The sequence below is a fragment of the Lithobates pipiens genome, unplaced genomic scaffold (assembly GCF_037356315.1).
Source record: "Lithobates pipiens isolate NorthernLeopardFrog02 unplaced genomic scaffold, aLitPip1_a1.2 Scaffold_18, whole genome shotgun sequence".
Lineage (NCBI taxonomy): Eukaryota > Metazoa > Chordata > Amphibia > Anura > Ranidae > Lithobates > Lithobates pipiens.
Genome location: NW_027507758.1, coordinates 511,003,836 through 511,016,694, shown reverse-complemented (window position 1 = coordinate 511,016,694; position 12,859 = coordinate 511,003,836). Strand labels below are relative to the sequence as shown.

Here is a 12,859-nt window from a genome sequence, read left to right as displayed (position 1 = left end):
GCCCGTGTGTACGCGGCCCTACAGATGTACATATCCCTCAGCACGAAGGATCATTTTAAAAAGTGTAAACTCTTTCGTTATGTAGCACTATCCTAGGTAGGTTCTAGGATTTGTTTGTTTTAGTTCTGGTTCACTTTGTTCAATGGAACTGGATGTGTTATGATAGGTATATTTAAATTGCTTTGCTGTAATCAGTGTGACTGTGAATATTGTTTTAGATAAATTTAGTTTGGTACCTGCATACAGTGCTGCAGATTAATTGGGTCAGTTCAGTGTTCTCAGCTGCTGCTAGTCTATTTTCTCCCTCTGCTTTTCAGGAAGCTGTGAGAACTTTCTGGATCATAGGTGTGGAGTTATGCAGGTGGCAGTATGAATATTTATACAGCCCTGGCCAATACCAGGGAGCTGGATCTTGATGGCATGCTGGGTAACTGTATATGTTCTTTGATCACACACTGAGCTCTGACTCCTTTGCTGGAGAGGATTAGTCCAGCTTGGAGGGTTTACTGCCACCCAGGGCAGTTCTGCCATGTGCTTGCAGTATGTGAGGCCTCAGGAGGGTGACCTGGGGATCTGGATGCTGAAGTTACATGACTAGGGTAACCAGATACCTTACTGCCCTACCAATACATGCATGCACTTACTGCTAAATGAATACACGGACACCTACTTGGATATAAATGGCCTCAACGGCCTTTATTAACAATCAATAAAAAACTTAATTTTATTTTAAATATTTTAAACAATTTTCAAACCTTGACGACCCCTTATTACTTTGAGCCTCTGATCCCTCTTCGTTAGCATCTGTCCCCAGCTGCCAACTCGCCTCGAGGACTCGCAAACAGACCCCCCAAAACTTATTAGCCGTTAATCCAGACTGACACCAGACCAACCATAATGGGTCCCAATCTTTTCAAATGACCCATGTATTTCTACATATATCTCTATATATCTCTATATATATATATATATATATATATATATATATATATATATACCTGTCATCAAGGACCCGACGCCCCCATTCCCCGCTGCAATCCAGCCTAACAAACCTAACCTTTTAATAGGGAGGGAGGGCGGGAAGGTTTCTCCTCGCTTGCTGACCCCCAACTGCTGCCTTGCTCCACCCAAGCACATGGAAGAATTGCCACACTCCTCCCCTCTGTGACCATCCTCCAATGGGGTAAGTACGACTACATTCTAACTAACCCCACACTAACTTTTAACCTGTTATCTCCACTAAGTTCCTTGCACCCTGCCATGTATGTCCTACGCTTCCTTTTTAATACAGCTGCGTACATGTCAAATGCTGACTATGGGGCTGTGTGCTGAAGATCTAGTCTGGTATCACTGAAGGTAAAGTGTTACTTGGAAGTTGGAAGGAGGCAATCAACTGTCCCTGGACATTTTGTGAGTATGGACTAGTGAGAGAGCTTAGAGAGTTTGGGCTGCTGCCATGCCTCTTGTGCTAGAGAGTTAGCTGCGTGGGGCTGCTCTTATTGCTGTAAAGGAAAAAGCTTGTGTGATGTTGACTGTTTCTACTCCTAGCCAAGTTCACAGTTTGCTATTTGCAAGGACTTCTGCTTCAGCTCTAGATTGAACTGTTTTCACTACAAGCCAAATCGAATTTGCTATATGCAAGGACTTCTGCTTCAGCTTTGCAGAAAGGAGTTCACTGCCCTCAACTTGTATATAGTTTCTGTTTTTGTAGTACCCCACTCAATTCCCTCAACCCTATCCAAGTTCTCCAAAAATAAAAACATCAAAAACAACACCCCTAGACTGGTTACTGAAGTGTGGCTGTGACCTTGTGCCTGGCTGTGAGGCAATCCACTGGGGAATAACCTGGGCAAATTTCCAGTGGCTCCCACAGGAGTAAGTGCTACAATTACACCTGCCTTTCTCTGCATAGAATATAGTTAAAAAAATAGGTTAACACTTTGTCTGTTTGTATATTAACCACTTCATAACTGCGTTATAGCCGAAAAGGCTATACAGCGCAAGCTCTGTTGTTCCTGGGAGGGCGTTCCTCCCAGAACCATTCCCCCGCGCACCCCCTGGGGAGGGTATCTGGCGCACTCTGTGATATAATCACAGATCATGGTAAAGAGCTACTTATGCCCCATACACACGATGAGATTATCGGACGAATGATCGTCCGTTTTTTATTGCATGCTAATCTCAGATCGAATCTGATGAGTTTACTAAAGTCACGAAAATTCCCGCACGACAGAAAAAAAATTCGGAAGTGATGTCATGTGTTGTAATGCATTTGTATTGCATTTTCGAACGATAGCTGTACTGATTAAACGAAAATCGTACGATCTGGCATCGTACGAAAAAAATTTCCGTGCATGTCCAATAATATCGGATGTACTGTCCTAATCGGCTCTCGAAAGCTCTATACTAACGATCCGATTATCGTACGATCGATTCGAAAGCGGTATTTTCCGTACGATTTTCGGATCGTGTGTACGGGGCATTAGAGTGGCCCTTTACCATGTGATCAGCTGTGTCCAATCACAACTGATTACGATGTAAACAGACTTGCTGGTTATTGGCAGTACTTTCCTCACACACTGTCACAGCATGAGGAAAGCAGAGCTGGTAACCGGTAAGTGTGACAAGGGACATGTACACAGATAATCAGGGCACTGATGAGTAGTGCCCTGATTATCATTCCAGCGCCATCAGTGCCCATCTGTGCCGCCTATTAGTGCCCATCAGTGCTACTGATCAGAGCATCCTCATCAGTTCTGCCTATCAGTGCCCAACTGTGCCGCCTATCAGTTCCCATCAGTGCCACCTATTAGTGACACCTATTAGTGCCGCATATCAGTGCTGCCTCATTAGTGCCCATTAATGCAGCCTATCATTGCCTATCAGTGAAGCCTCATCGGTACCCATCAGTGAAGCCTCATCAGTGCACATCACTGAAGGAGAAAAATTACTTATTTGCAAAATTTTATAACAGAATCTAAAAAAAATATTTTTTTTTAAATAAAATTTTAAGTTTTTCATTTATTTAGCAAAAAAATAAATAAACCCCCCTGCGGTGATTAAATACCACCAAAGAACATCTCTATTTGCATGACAAAAAATGATAAAAATGTCATATGGGTACAGTGTTGCATGGCTGCGCAATTGTCATTCAAAGGGTGACAGCACTAAAAGCTGAAAATTGGCCAGGGCAGGAGGGGGGGGGGGGGGGTGTCCAGTATTGAAGTGGCTAAAGAAAAACTTCCTTAACCACTTCAATACTGGGATATAGTCAGATCTCCCATCCTGGGCGAGTGTCATATGACGTCCTCGGTATCTCGCTGATCCTGCGGGCCCCCGGGATCCCTCAGAGCGGCGATCATGGATGAGCTGTGTTACTTGGACACAGCCCATCCCTAATCCGGGTAAAGAGCCATTAACAAATGGCTCTTTACCATGTGACCGGCTGTGTCCAATCACAGCTAGTCACATGCATTGCCCACATGCACGGTGCTCGTGCACACCCCTAGGGCGCGCACAGAGCGACGATCGGGGATGCAGGTTGTTACCCAATGCCGATCGCAGTAAAGAGCCAATGAAATTGGCTCTTTACCATATGACTGGCTGTGTCCAATCACAGCCGGTCACGGAATGTAAACAAACTGCGGTAACGAGATGTTACCGGGTTCTCCTCCTCACACACCGATCGTGTGAAAAGGAGATTGCGGTAACATATCGTTACCGCTTACAGTACACACCAAAACACACTGATTGCCCCACCAATAAAGAGTACCTGTCATCACCCATCAAAGTACCTGTCACCACCCATCAGAGTACCTGTCACCATCCATCAAAGTACCTGAGTACCTGTCCCAGCCCATCTGAGTACCCGAGTACCTGAGTACCTGTCACAGCCCATCCGAGTACCTGTCACCACCCATCAAAGTACCTGAGTACCTGTCGAAGCCCATCCGATTACCTGTCACCACCCATCAAAGTACCTGAGTACCTGTCGAAGCCCATCCGAGTACCTGTCACCACCCATCAAAGTACCTGAGTACCTGTCGCAGCCCATCCGAGTACCTGTCACCACCCATCAAAGTACCTGAGTACCTGTCCCAGCCCATCTGAGTACCCGAGTACCTGAGTACCTGTCACCACCCATCAAAGTACCTGAGTACCTGTCACAGCCCATCTGAGTATCCGAGTACCTGTCACAGCCCACCTGAATACCTGAGTACCTGTCACACCCCATCCGAGTACCCAAGTACCTGAATACCTGTCACAGCCCATCTGAGTACCTGAGTACCTGTCACAGCCCACCCGAGTACCTGTCACCACCCATCAAAGTACCTGAGTACCTGTCGCAGCCCATCTGAGTACCTGTCACCACCCATCAAAGTACCTGAGTACCTGTACCAGCCCATCTAAGTACCTGAGTACCTGAGTACCTGTCACCACCCATCAAAGTACCTGAGTACCTGTCACAGCCCACCTGAGTACCTGTCACACCCCATCTGAGTACCCAAGTACCTGAGTACCTGTCACAGCCCATCTGAGTATCCGAGTACCTGTCACAGCCCATCTGAGTACCCGAGTACCTGTACCTGAGTACTGTACCTGTGGGTAATTCCATTGTCCTGGTGCTCCAGGGCCTTCAAAAATGTAATAGGTTGTTAGGAAATTAGAGGTATAATTTATGCTCCTAGAACACATGATGGTGCTCCCTGCATGCTGGGCCTCTGTATGTGGCCAGGCTGTGTAAAAGTTTCACACATGTGGTATCGCCATACTCGGGAGGAGTAGCATAATGTATTTTGAGATGTCATGTTTGCTATATACATGCTTTGAGTTAGAAATTATACTTATAAACTGACCACTTTGTGTAAAAAAAAAATTGTGTAAAAAAAAAAAAACGTTTTCATTTTCTTTCTACATTTTTTGAAGACTTTTGGACAAAAATGAACCATTGAAAAGACTCATTATGCCTCATAAAATAGACATTGGGGTGTCTGCTTTCCAAAATGGGGTCATTTTGTGGGTAATACCACTGTCCTGGGGCTCCAGGACCTTCACAAATGTAATAATAGTTGGTTAGGAAATTAGAGGTGTAATTTTATGCTCCTAGAACCCCTGACGGTGCTCCCTGCATGTTGGACCTCTCTGTGTGGCCAGGCTGTGTAAAAGTCACACATGTCATATTGCCATACTCGGGAGGAGTAGCAGAATGTATTTTGGGGTGTAATTGGAAGTATGCATATGCTGTGTGTGAGAAATAACTTATTATTATGACAATTTTGTGAAAAAATAAATAAAAATAAAAATTCTTAATTTTCCCAAAAATTGTGGGAAAAAATTACAAGTTCAAAAAACTCACCATGCCTCTTGCTAAATACCTTGGATGATCTACTTTTCAAAAAGGGGTCATTTGGGGGGTATTTGTACTTTCCTGACATTTCAGGTCCTCAAGAAATGAGATAGGCCATCAGTGCATCAGGTGTGATTTGCATCATAGCTTGGATAACTTTCACAGAGACTAAATAATATCCACTAATTTGGGTTATTTTTACCAAAGAGATGTAGCCGTATAAATTTTGGCCCAAATGTATTGAACAAAAATGACTTATTTAATAAATTTTATCATAGAAACTTTTCGCTCTTTTTTCACTTATGTCACAAAAAAAAAAAAAAACAGTGGTGATTAAATACCACCAAAAGAAATCTCTATTTGTATGAAAAAAATGATAAAAATGTTGTTTGGGTACAGTGTTGCATGACTGAGTAATTAGCATTCAAAGTGTGAGAGCGCTGAAAGCTAAAAATTGGTCTGGGAAGGAAGGGTGTATAAATGCCCTGTATTGAAGTGGTTAAAACAGTTGGAGTATTTAGCATTCAGCAACTGTTGAGATGATAATAATAAGGCGTTTGTAATGTGCAGCATAAATTACAGATTGTAGCGGTCAGGATGTGTAATATAAATCACATATGCAGCAGGCAGTAGTATGTAGAACAGGGGTGCCCAAACTTTTTAAGAGTGAGGGCCACTTAAGCAACTTGGTAACAAGTCGTGGGCCACAATGAGCGGAGCGGGTGGATGACAGGTCACGGCTACTCTATAGGCCCTCTGATCCGATCCACCTAGATGGAAGGGGACAAATTCCCTTCTATTTTTTTTTTAATCAAATTTTTAGGATTGAAGGCAGGTGGGAGTAAATGGTCAAAAGTCAGTTTATATCTGCCGCTCTAGAGGTGAATTGAGGGTCCGATTGGGTAGGGCCAATCATGTGAAAAGGGCCAAAACTGCTTTCACACTGATGTGCTGTGGTTTACCCACACCGTGGGTGCAGGGTAGTGCACCTGTGTCTATCCTTTGGGTTAACTGAACTTTGCCAAAGACTCTGCCTGTGGCAAAAGCCAGCGCTGTACAGGAAGCATTGGCTTATGTGACTCTGCTCTGCAGCCGCTTTCTTCCTCTACCACCAGCTTCATTCACAACACTGATGCTGTGGTATAACGGGTCAGCAACCTGTGATCTGGGCTTGCTAACCCGCCATTCCAGAGCAGGAGGTCACGGGCCACATCAGAGGACTCCACGGGCCACATGTGGCCCCCGGGGCACTGGTTGGCCACCCCTGATGTAGAACATGGTTTATAAATGCAGAAATCAGAAGTAGAACACAAAGCACAATATACTGAGGGCAAAGGTCAGGAGTATGTAACATAGTCCAATATTATGCTCACAGCACATACATCCTTCCTTTCCTCTGCCTGTCTGCCAATTTATCGCAGAGGGAGGTTTAACAGCACAGTAAAGCAGGTGCGTAGACTTAGTGCTTTGGGATACCATTAAAATGACTGGCACCCCAGAGCAATAACACATGTAACATGCATTGTGTTGGTAAAATGCACATTACCACATGCAAGAACGTGAAAAGGTATTGCTGCCTGCATTGCTGAAAGGTGCTCCGATGTCAAGGAATCTTCACCTGAAGTCTCCTGGGATACCAACACTTCTGGGACTCCATGACTCAATAATGACATGGAGGAACCTCTGAGCCTTGCAAGGGTCCAAGGAAATTGACCAGGAAGTGTAGGTTTTCCCAATGGACTTTTTTTCTGATTTCTCAGAATCAGAGCAGTGTTCAGCAGCAGCAGAAAAATAGGTAAATGTTGCTTGAGAGTTTTTTATTTATTTTAATTAGTCAGTGGGTTTATGTCTGCAGTATTATTATTATTACTATTATTATTCTAATACTGCAGATGATTAACATTGCGACTGGCCTGAGCACCTCCATCATGTTTCCATGCAATAACTATTATTAAAAAAGATTACAGTCAGTGAAGCAAAGTGTGGAAATATATACCCGGAGACAGTACATACCACTACTGCTTAGCACAGTACTATTTTATGAACACTGTATGGGTGCCAGATGTAAGGTAGCACAAAGTCACAAAGTATACCAGTACAAACCAGTGCAGAAGAAGCCAGCCCTTGCCATTTGCTTTGGGCTCGGCCTAGTTTATCGCTGCCAGCTGTAAAAGGTCCTCATTCTTTGACTCTCCTCCAGCAACTCAAGCTACGCTGCCTGCCAATTGTCATTCTCGACCCTGGGCAGCCTCTGCAGCTAACCCAGGATCTGCTTGCCCTCTGAACCTGTGGCCCCTACCAGGGGGATGTTTCCCACATCTTTTCCAAGCATGAAGAGGAAAGAGGAGAGGTACTGGTGGTGCTTGGCTTCTGGCTGGCCCCTGAGCTCCCAGCTCCATAAGATGCCCCTGTAGAAGAATTACTGCATCTGGGTCTCATCTCAAGTAAAAGAAAATGGCCCAAGCTGCTGGGGTGACGATGCCAAAGTAATCTTTCTCTGTATGCCATCCTTTAGAGGGGTGTCCAGGTTGCCCCCAAGATCCTGACATTTCCCTGTTCAGATTGCATCTTGGACCTCCTTGTTCATTCAGGCCGAAGCTCCAATCGATCATAGTAGAGGGAGAACACTGGCTGTCCTGGAAGAGAGATGAAGACTGAGTTAGCATCACATGGGGCATCCCTCACCTCGGTACATTGCCACCATATTATATTGTAAAGTGCTAACCGTTGGTGCTATATAAATCCTGTATAATGATAATAATAATATAGGAGAGGGGCATCACCCACCTCGATATATTACCAGCATGATAACACATTCTGGCAGTTGGCCGACTCTGAGATGCAGCCTATATCCATGGAGTGCTGAGGTTTCCTAAAATCCCAGGACAGTCCTCTGGAATCTAGAATGGTTGGGGGTAATGCAAATAGTGAGGGTCGATCTCCTCAACAGGGGCACACACAGCAATGAAAACCTGACAAGGGTTTCAACACTTCCCAAATCCTTTCAAAAGAAAAAAAAATATTTTAAACTTTTTTTTTGAACCACAATCTTAGCTTGTAAAATATAGGTGATTGTCAATTGACAGATGTGAGGATGTGGAGAAGAGAAGGTTTGCAAATATCTTTGAAACAGATCATGGCTATTCATCTCATGCTGTGGGTACAGCCTCCCCAAGCATAGGGTTAGCATAGGGGTGTTAAATTGTAATCTGCATGATATGATTACGGCTCCAGTAATGGAACCCTATAGAAAAAAAGATAGCAGTTTCAACTGTGACAATACATGTTACTTATCTTAATATAAAGTAGCAGGAGAGTACCAAAATAGAGCTGCATCCAAAATAAGGACTTTAAATGTGCTGCCAGGAGAACATAAGAATTTTACTTTATACACCAACTAAGTTCAATAAAAAAAATAGTTTTTGTATTTATCCAGGTAGCAGGAGAACTTCTGCATAGATATACACTTCTAGGGAGCAATGCTGTGGACAAAAATTATAGTTGTAGTATTAATAAAAAATAATAATAATAATATTAAAAATAATTATGATATTTTATATTATGATAACATAATTAATGCTCTCTCACAAAATGTCTCTATGACTGTTATTTTTTATTTTTGTATTCTGGGAGGCAGAGTAGTTATATTCTGTGGGGATGTGCAGTTGCAGAAACAGAACTGTATTGAAGCCAAAGTTCAGTAAAGCAGAGAAGGCAACCTGACTGAGAACACTCACAAAATGTTACAGTGATGAGTAGGGCAGTAGGTCCCAGGTGTGCTGTCAGCGTCTGCCTCGAGGGGCGGACTGCGGCCTAGCCGGTCCATACCCATGTAAGGAGGCTTTCTAGGAAGGGTGAACGTTCTCTACACTTTCCCTACTCATCTGGAAACTGTCCCTGACACTATTACACTACTTACAGACAGAAGACCTGTCCCTAAACTACTCACACGTGGAATGCTCGCCAAACTTGGGAGCCAGGATCTTAAATAGACTCTACCTGACCCAAGATGGCTGCCAACGTCCCATAGGAAGCCAGCATCCAATCGGATGCCGCCTCTTAGTGACAGAGGAGATCATAGAGGAATGAGGGTTGTCTCCACTTCCTCCTCTACATGCATTACTGTTGAGGACAAGCACCACCTGCAGTAGAGAAAACAGACTGCACCTGTTTACAAGGGCATTATTAACCTCCTCGCGCCCGCCCTATAGCCGAATGACGGCCGTAGAGCAGGCGCGTTCGTCCGGGCGGTCGTCCCTGGACGGCCTGATGTTTACTTCCGCAATGCGCGCCGCCGCGGGCGCGCATCGCGGAAGTTCTGTGTTCGCCGTGTCCCCCGGGGACAGGCAAACACAGATCGCTGTAAACGGCCAATCACAGCGGCCGTTTACAGCGTGATCGGCGTGTCCAATGGGAGATGATCTCATATGTAAACATATGAGATCATCTCGCAGCGCCGCTCTCCTTCCTCGCACAGACAGTGCGAGAGGGGAGAGATGAACGGCTGCAGCGGCAGCCGTTCTGATTGTGGAAAAAAAATAAATAAAAAAAATGAAATAAAAAGTGCCATCCGCCCCCAGCAGTGCCATCCGCCCCCAGCAGTGCCATCCGCCCCCAGCAGTGCCATCTGCCCCAGTGCCATCCACCCCAGTGCTACCTGCCCCCAGTGCCATCCACCCCAGTGCTACCTGCCCCCAGTGCCATCCACCCCAGTGCTACCTGCCCCTAGTGCCATCCACCCCAGTGCTACCTGCCCCTAGTGCCATCCACCCCAGTGCTACCTGCCCCCAGTGCCATCCACCCCAGTGCTACCTGCCCCCAGTGCCATCCACCCCAGTGCCACCTGCCCCCAGTGCCACCTGCCGTCAGTGCCACCTGCCGTCAGTGCCACCTGCCGTCAGTGCCACGTGTCATCAGTGCCACATAGTGCCATCTGTCATCAGTGCCACGTATCAGTGCCATTTGTCATCAGTGCCACCTGTCAGTGTCACGTGCCATCTGTTGTCAGTGTCACGTGTCATCAATGCCACTTATCAGTGCCATCTGTCATCAGTGTCACGCGTCATCGGTGCCATGTATTAGTGCCATCTGTCATCGGTGGCACATATTAGTGCCACGTATTAGTGCCATCTGTCATCGGTGCCACGTTTCAGTGCCACGTGTCATCAGTGCCACGTATTAGTGCCACGTATAAGTGCCACGCGTCATCAGTGCCACATATTAGTGCCATCTGTCATCAGTGCCACATATTAGTGCCATCTGTCATCAGTACCACCTGTCATCATTGCCACGTATCAGTGCCATCTGTCATCAGTGTCACGTGTCATTGTCCTGGTGCTTCAAAAGTGTAATAAATAGTCAACAAGTTAGATGTGTAACTTATGTTCCTAGAACACATGATGGCGCTACCTGCATGTTGGGCCTCTCTATGTGGCCAGGCTGTGAAAAAGTCCCACACATGTGGTATTGTAATACTCAGGAGGAGTAGCAGAATTTTTTGGGGGGTGTCATTTGTGGTATACACATGCCACGTGAGAGAAATAACCTATTACAATGACAATTTTGTGGAGAAAAAAAAAATGAAAAATCTTAATTTTGCAAAGAATTGTGGGAAAAAAATGACAACATCAAAAAGCTCACTATACCTCTTACTAAATACCTTGGAATGTCTACTTTCCAAAAAGGGGTCATTTGGGGGGTATTTGTACTTTCCTGGCTTGTTCGGGTCACAAGAAGCGAGATAGGCCACCAGTACATCAGATGTGATCAATTTTGTGCGATTCGCACCACAGCTTGTAGACTCTCTAACTTTCACAAAGACCAAATAATATCCACTAATTTGGGTTATTTTTACCAAAGACATGTAGCAGTATAAATTGTGACCAAAATTTATGAAGAAAAATTAATAATTTGCATAATTCTGTCACAGAAACAAAGAAATATGCGTTTTTTTTCAAAATTTTCGGTCTTTTTTCATTTATAGCGCAAAAAATAAAAACCCCAGAGGTGATCAAATACCACCAAAAGAAAGCTCTATTTGTGGGAAAAAAAGGACAAAAAATTCATTTGGGTACAGTGTTGCATGACTGAGTAATTGTAATTCAAATTGTGAGAGCACCGAAAGCTGAAAATTGGTCTGGGCAGGAAGGTGTTTAAGTGCCCTGTAAGCAAGTGGTTAACAAATCCTGTTGATTTTTAATATTCTTAGCAACAAAAAATTTAAGGGGGGGGGGGGTATTTACTAAAGGCAAATCCACTGTACACTTCCAAATGCACTGTAAGTGCACTTGGAACTGCAATTGATCTGAGGGGGACATGCAAGGGAAAAAAAAAAACTGCATTTTTGCTTGTACATGATTGGATGATAAAATCAGCAGAGCTTCCCCTCATTTCAGATCTTCCCCTCAGATCTACAGCGAATGCACTTCCAAGTGTAGTGCAGAGTGGATTTGCCTTTAGTAAATCAACCCCAATGTATTTTGTTGGAATTGTATGTTTGCAACATATAAATGAGTTTGTATTGGTCTGCCATGTAGTAGTTCAGCTGGTGAGGCTTGCTTAGTTGCATGTCTAGTCACTCTATAGACAGGTAAGAAGTAGTAAAAACTATCCAAGATCCCCATTTAAGGAAAATGTAAAGAGCTTCTTTAAGACTTCTGTGGAATCGGCCAATTTCTCCTTTACCTTGGGGGTAATAAGCTGAGGAATTCCTATGCAAATGATTTCACTCTTTCAGGAAGGATTCCAACTTAGATGAAACTAATTGTGGTTCATTGTCAGACACTAGTTCCTTTGGGTTACCTTTCCTGCTGAAGACTGGTGGGAGAAATTTAATTACAGCAGCTGATGTTATATTTGAGCCAAATGCAATTTCTCTATGTTTCTTGTAATAATTCAATAATGTTCTATCAAATTGGCAGTCCACAGGTACCCTTGTAAAAGGACATACTACAATATCTATAGCAAGCTTCTTCCAAGCAGAATCGGGAAATGGCACTGTCTGGAATGGTGGAGTGTATGTGACAGCCGATTTGTCACGACTCTGACAAGTAACGCAAGACTGAATGGTAATTAGTACATAGGCATCCATGACTGGCTACAAGTATAGTTCATGTCTTTGCTTTGTTCTTACAATTCCTTGGTGATTCTCGTGTAGAAGTATTAATGTATAATGCTTTCTCTCAAGGACTCTGATACCAGTAAGCAATGAAATCCACAGACAATATAGCCAGTAACTAAGAAAATTCACGTTTATTACATTGATAAAACTGTAAACCGGGCTTAATTTATTTTCTGCGTTTGGCCATTTGCTTTGTTGAATGTCCTGTAAGGCTGGATTCACACCTATGCAGTTTTAGTGCTTTTTGCATTTTGCAGATTTGCACTGGAGTCCATTTAACATGGTTTCCTATGGAACACGTTCTGTAGGTCAAATCTGCAAAATGCACAAAAACTACATAGGTGTGAATCCAGCCTTAATGTACTTCTACTAGGCATGCAAGACAAGCTTGT

General features: G+C 44.1%; 1 long non-coding RNA gene across 1 annotated transcript in view; it reads right to left on the bottom strand.

Annotated features, from left to right (window-relative positions):
• Positions 1–670: 670 nt before the first annotated feature.
• Positions 671–12,859, bottom strand: part of LOC143988836 (uncharacterized) — a 31,049-nt gene continuing 18,860 nt past the window's right edge. Inside the window, exon 2 of the long non-coding RNA XR_013276925.1 lies at positions 671–7,983. This is a non-coding gene — a long non-coding RNA (uncharacterized LOC143988836). The remainder of the gene's footprint in view (positions 7,984–12,859) is intronic.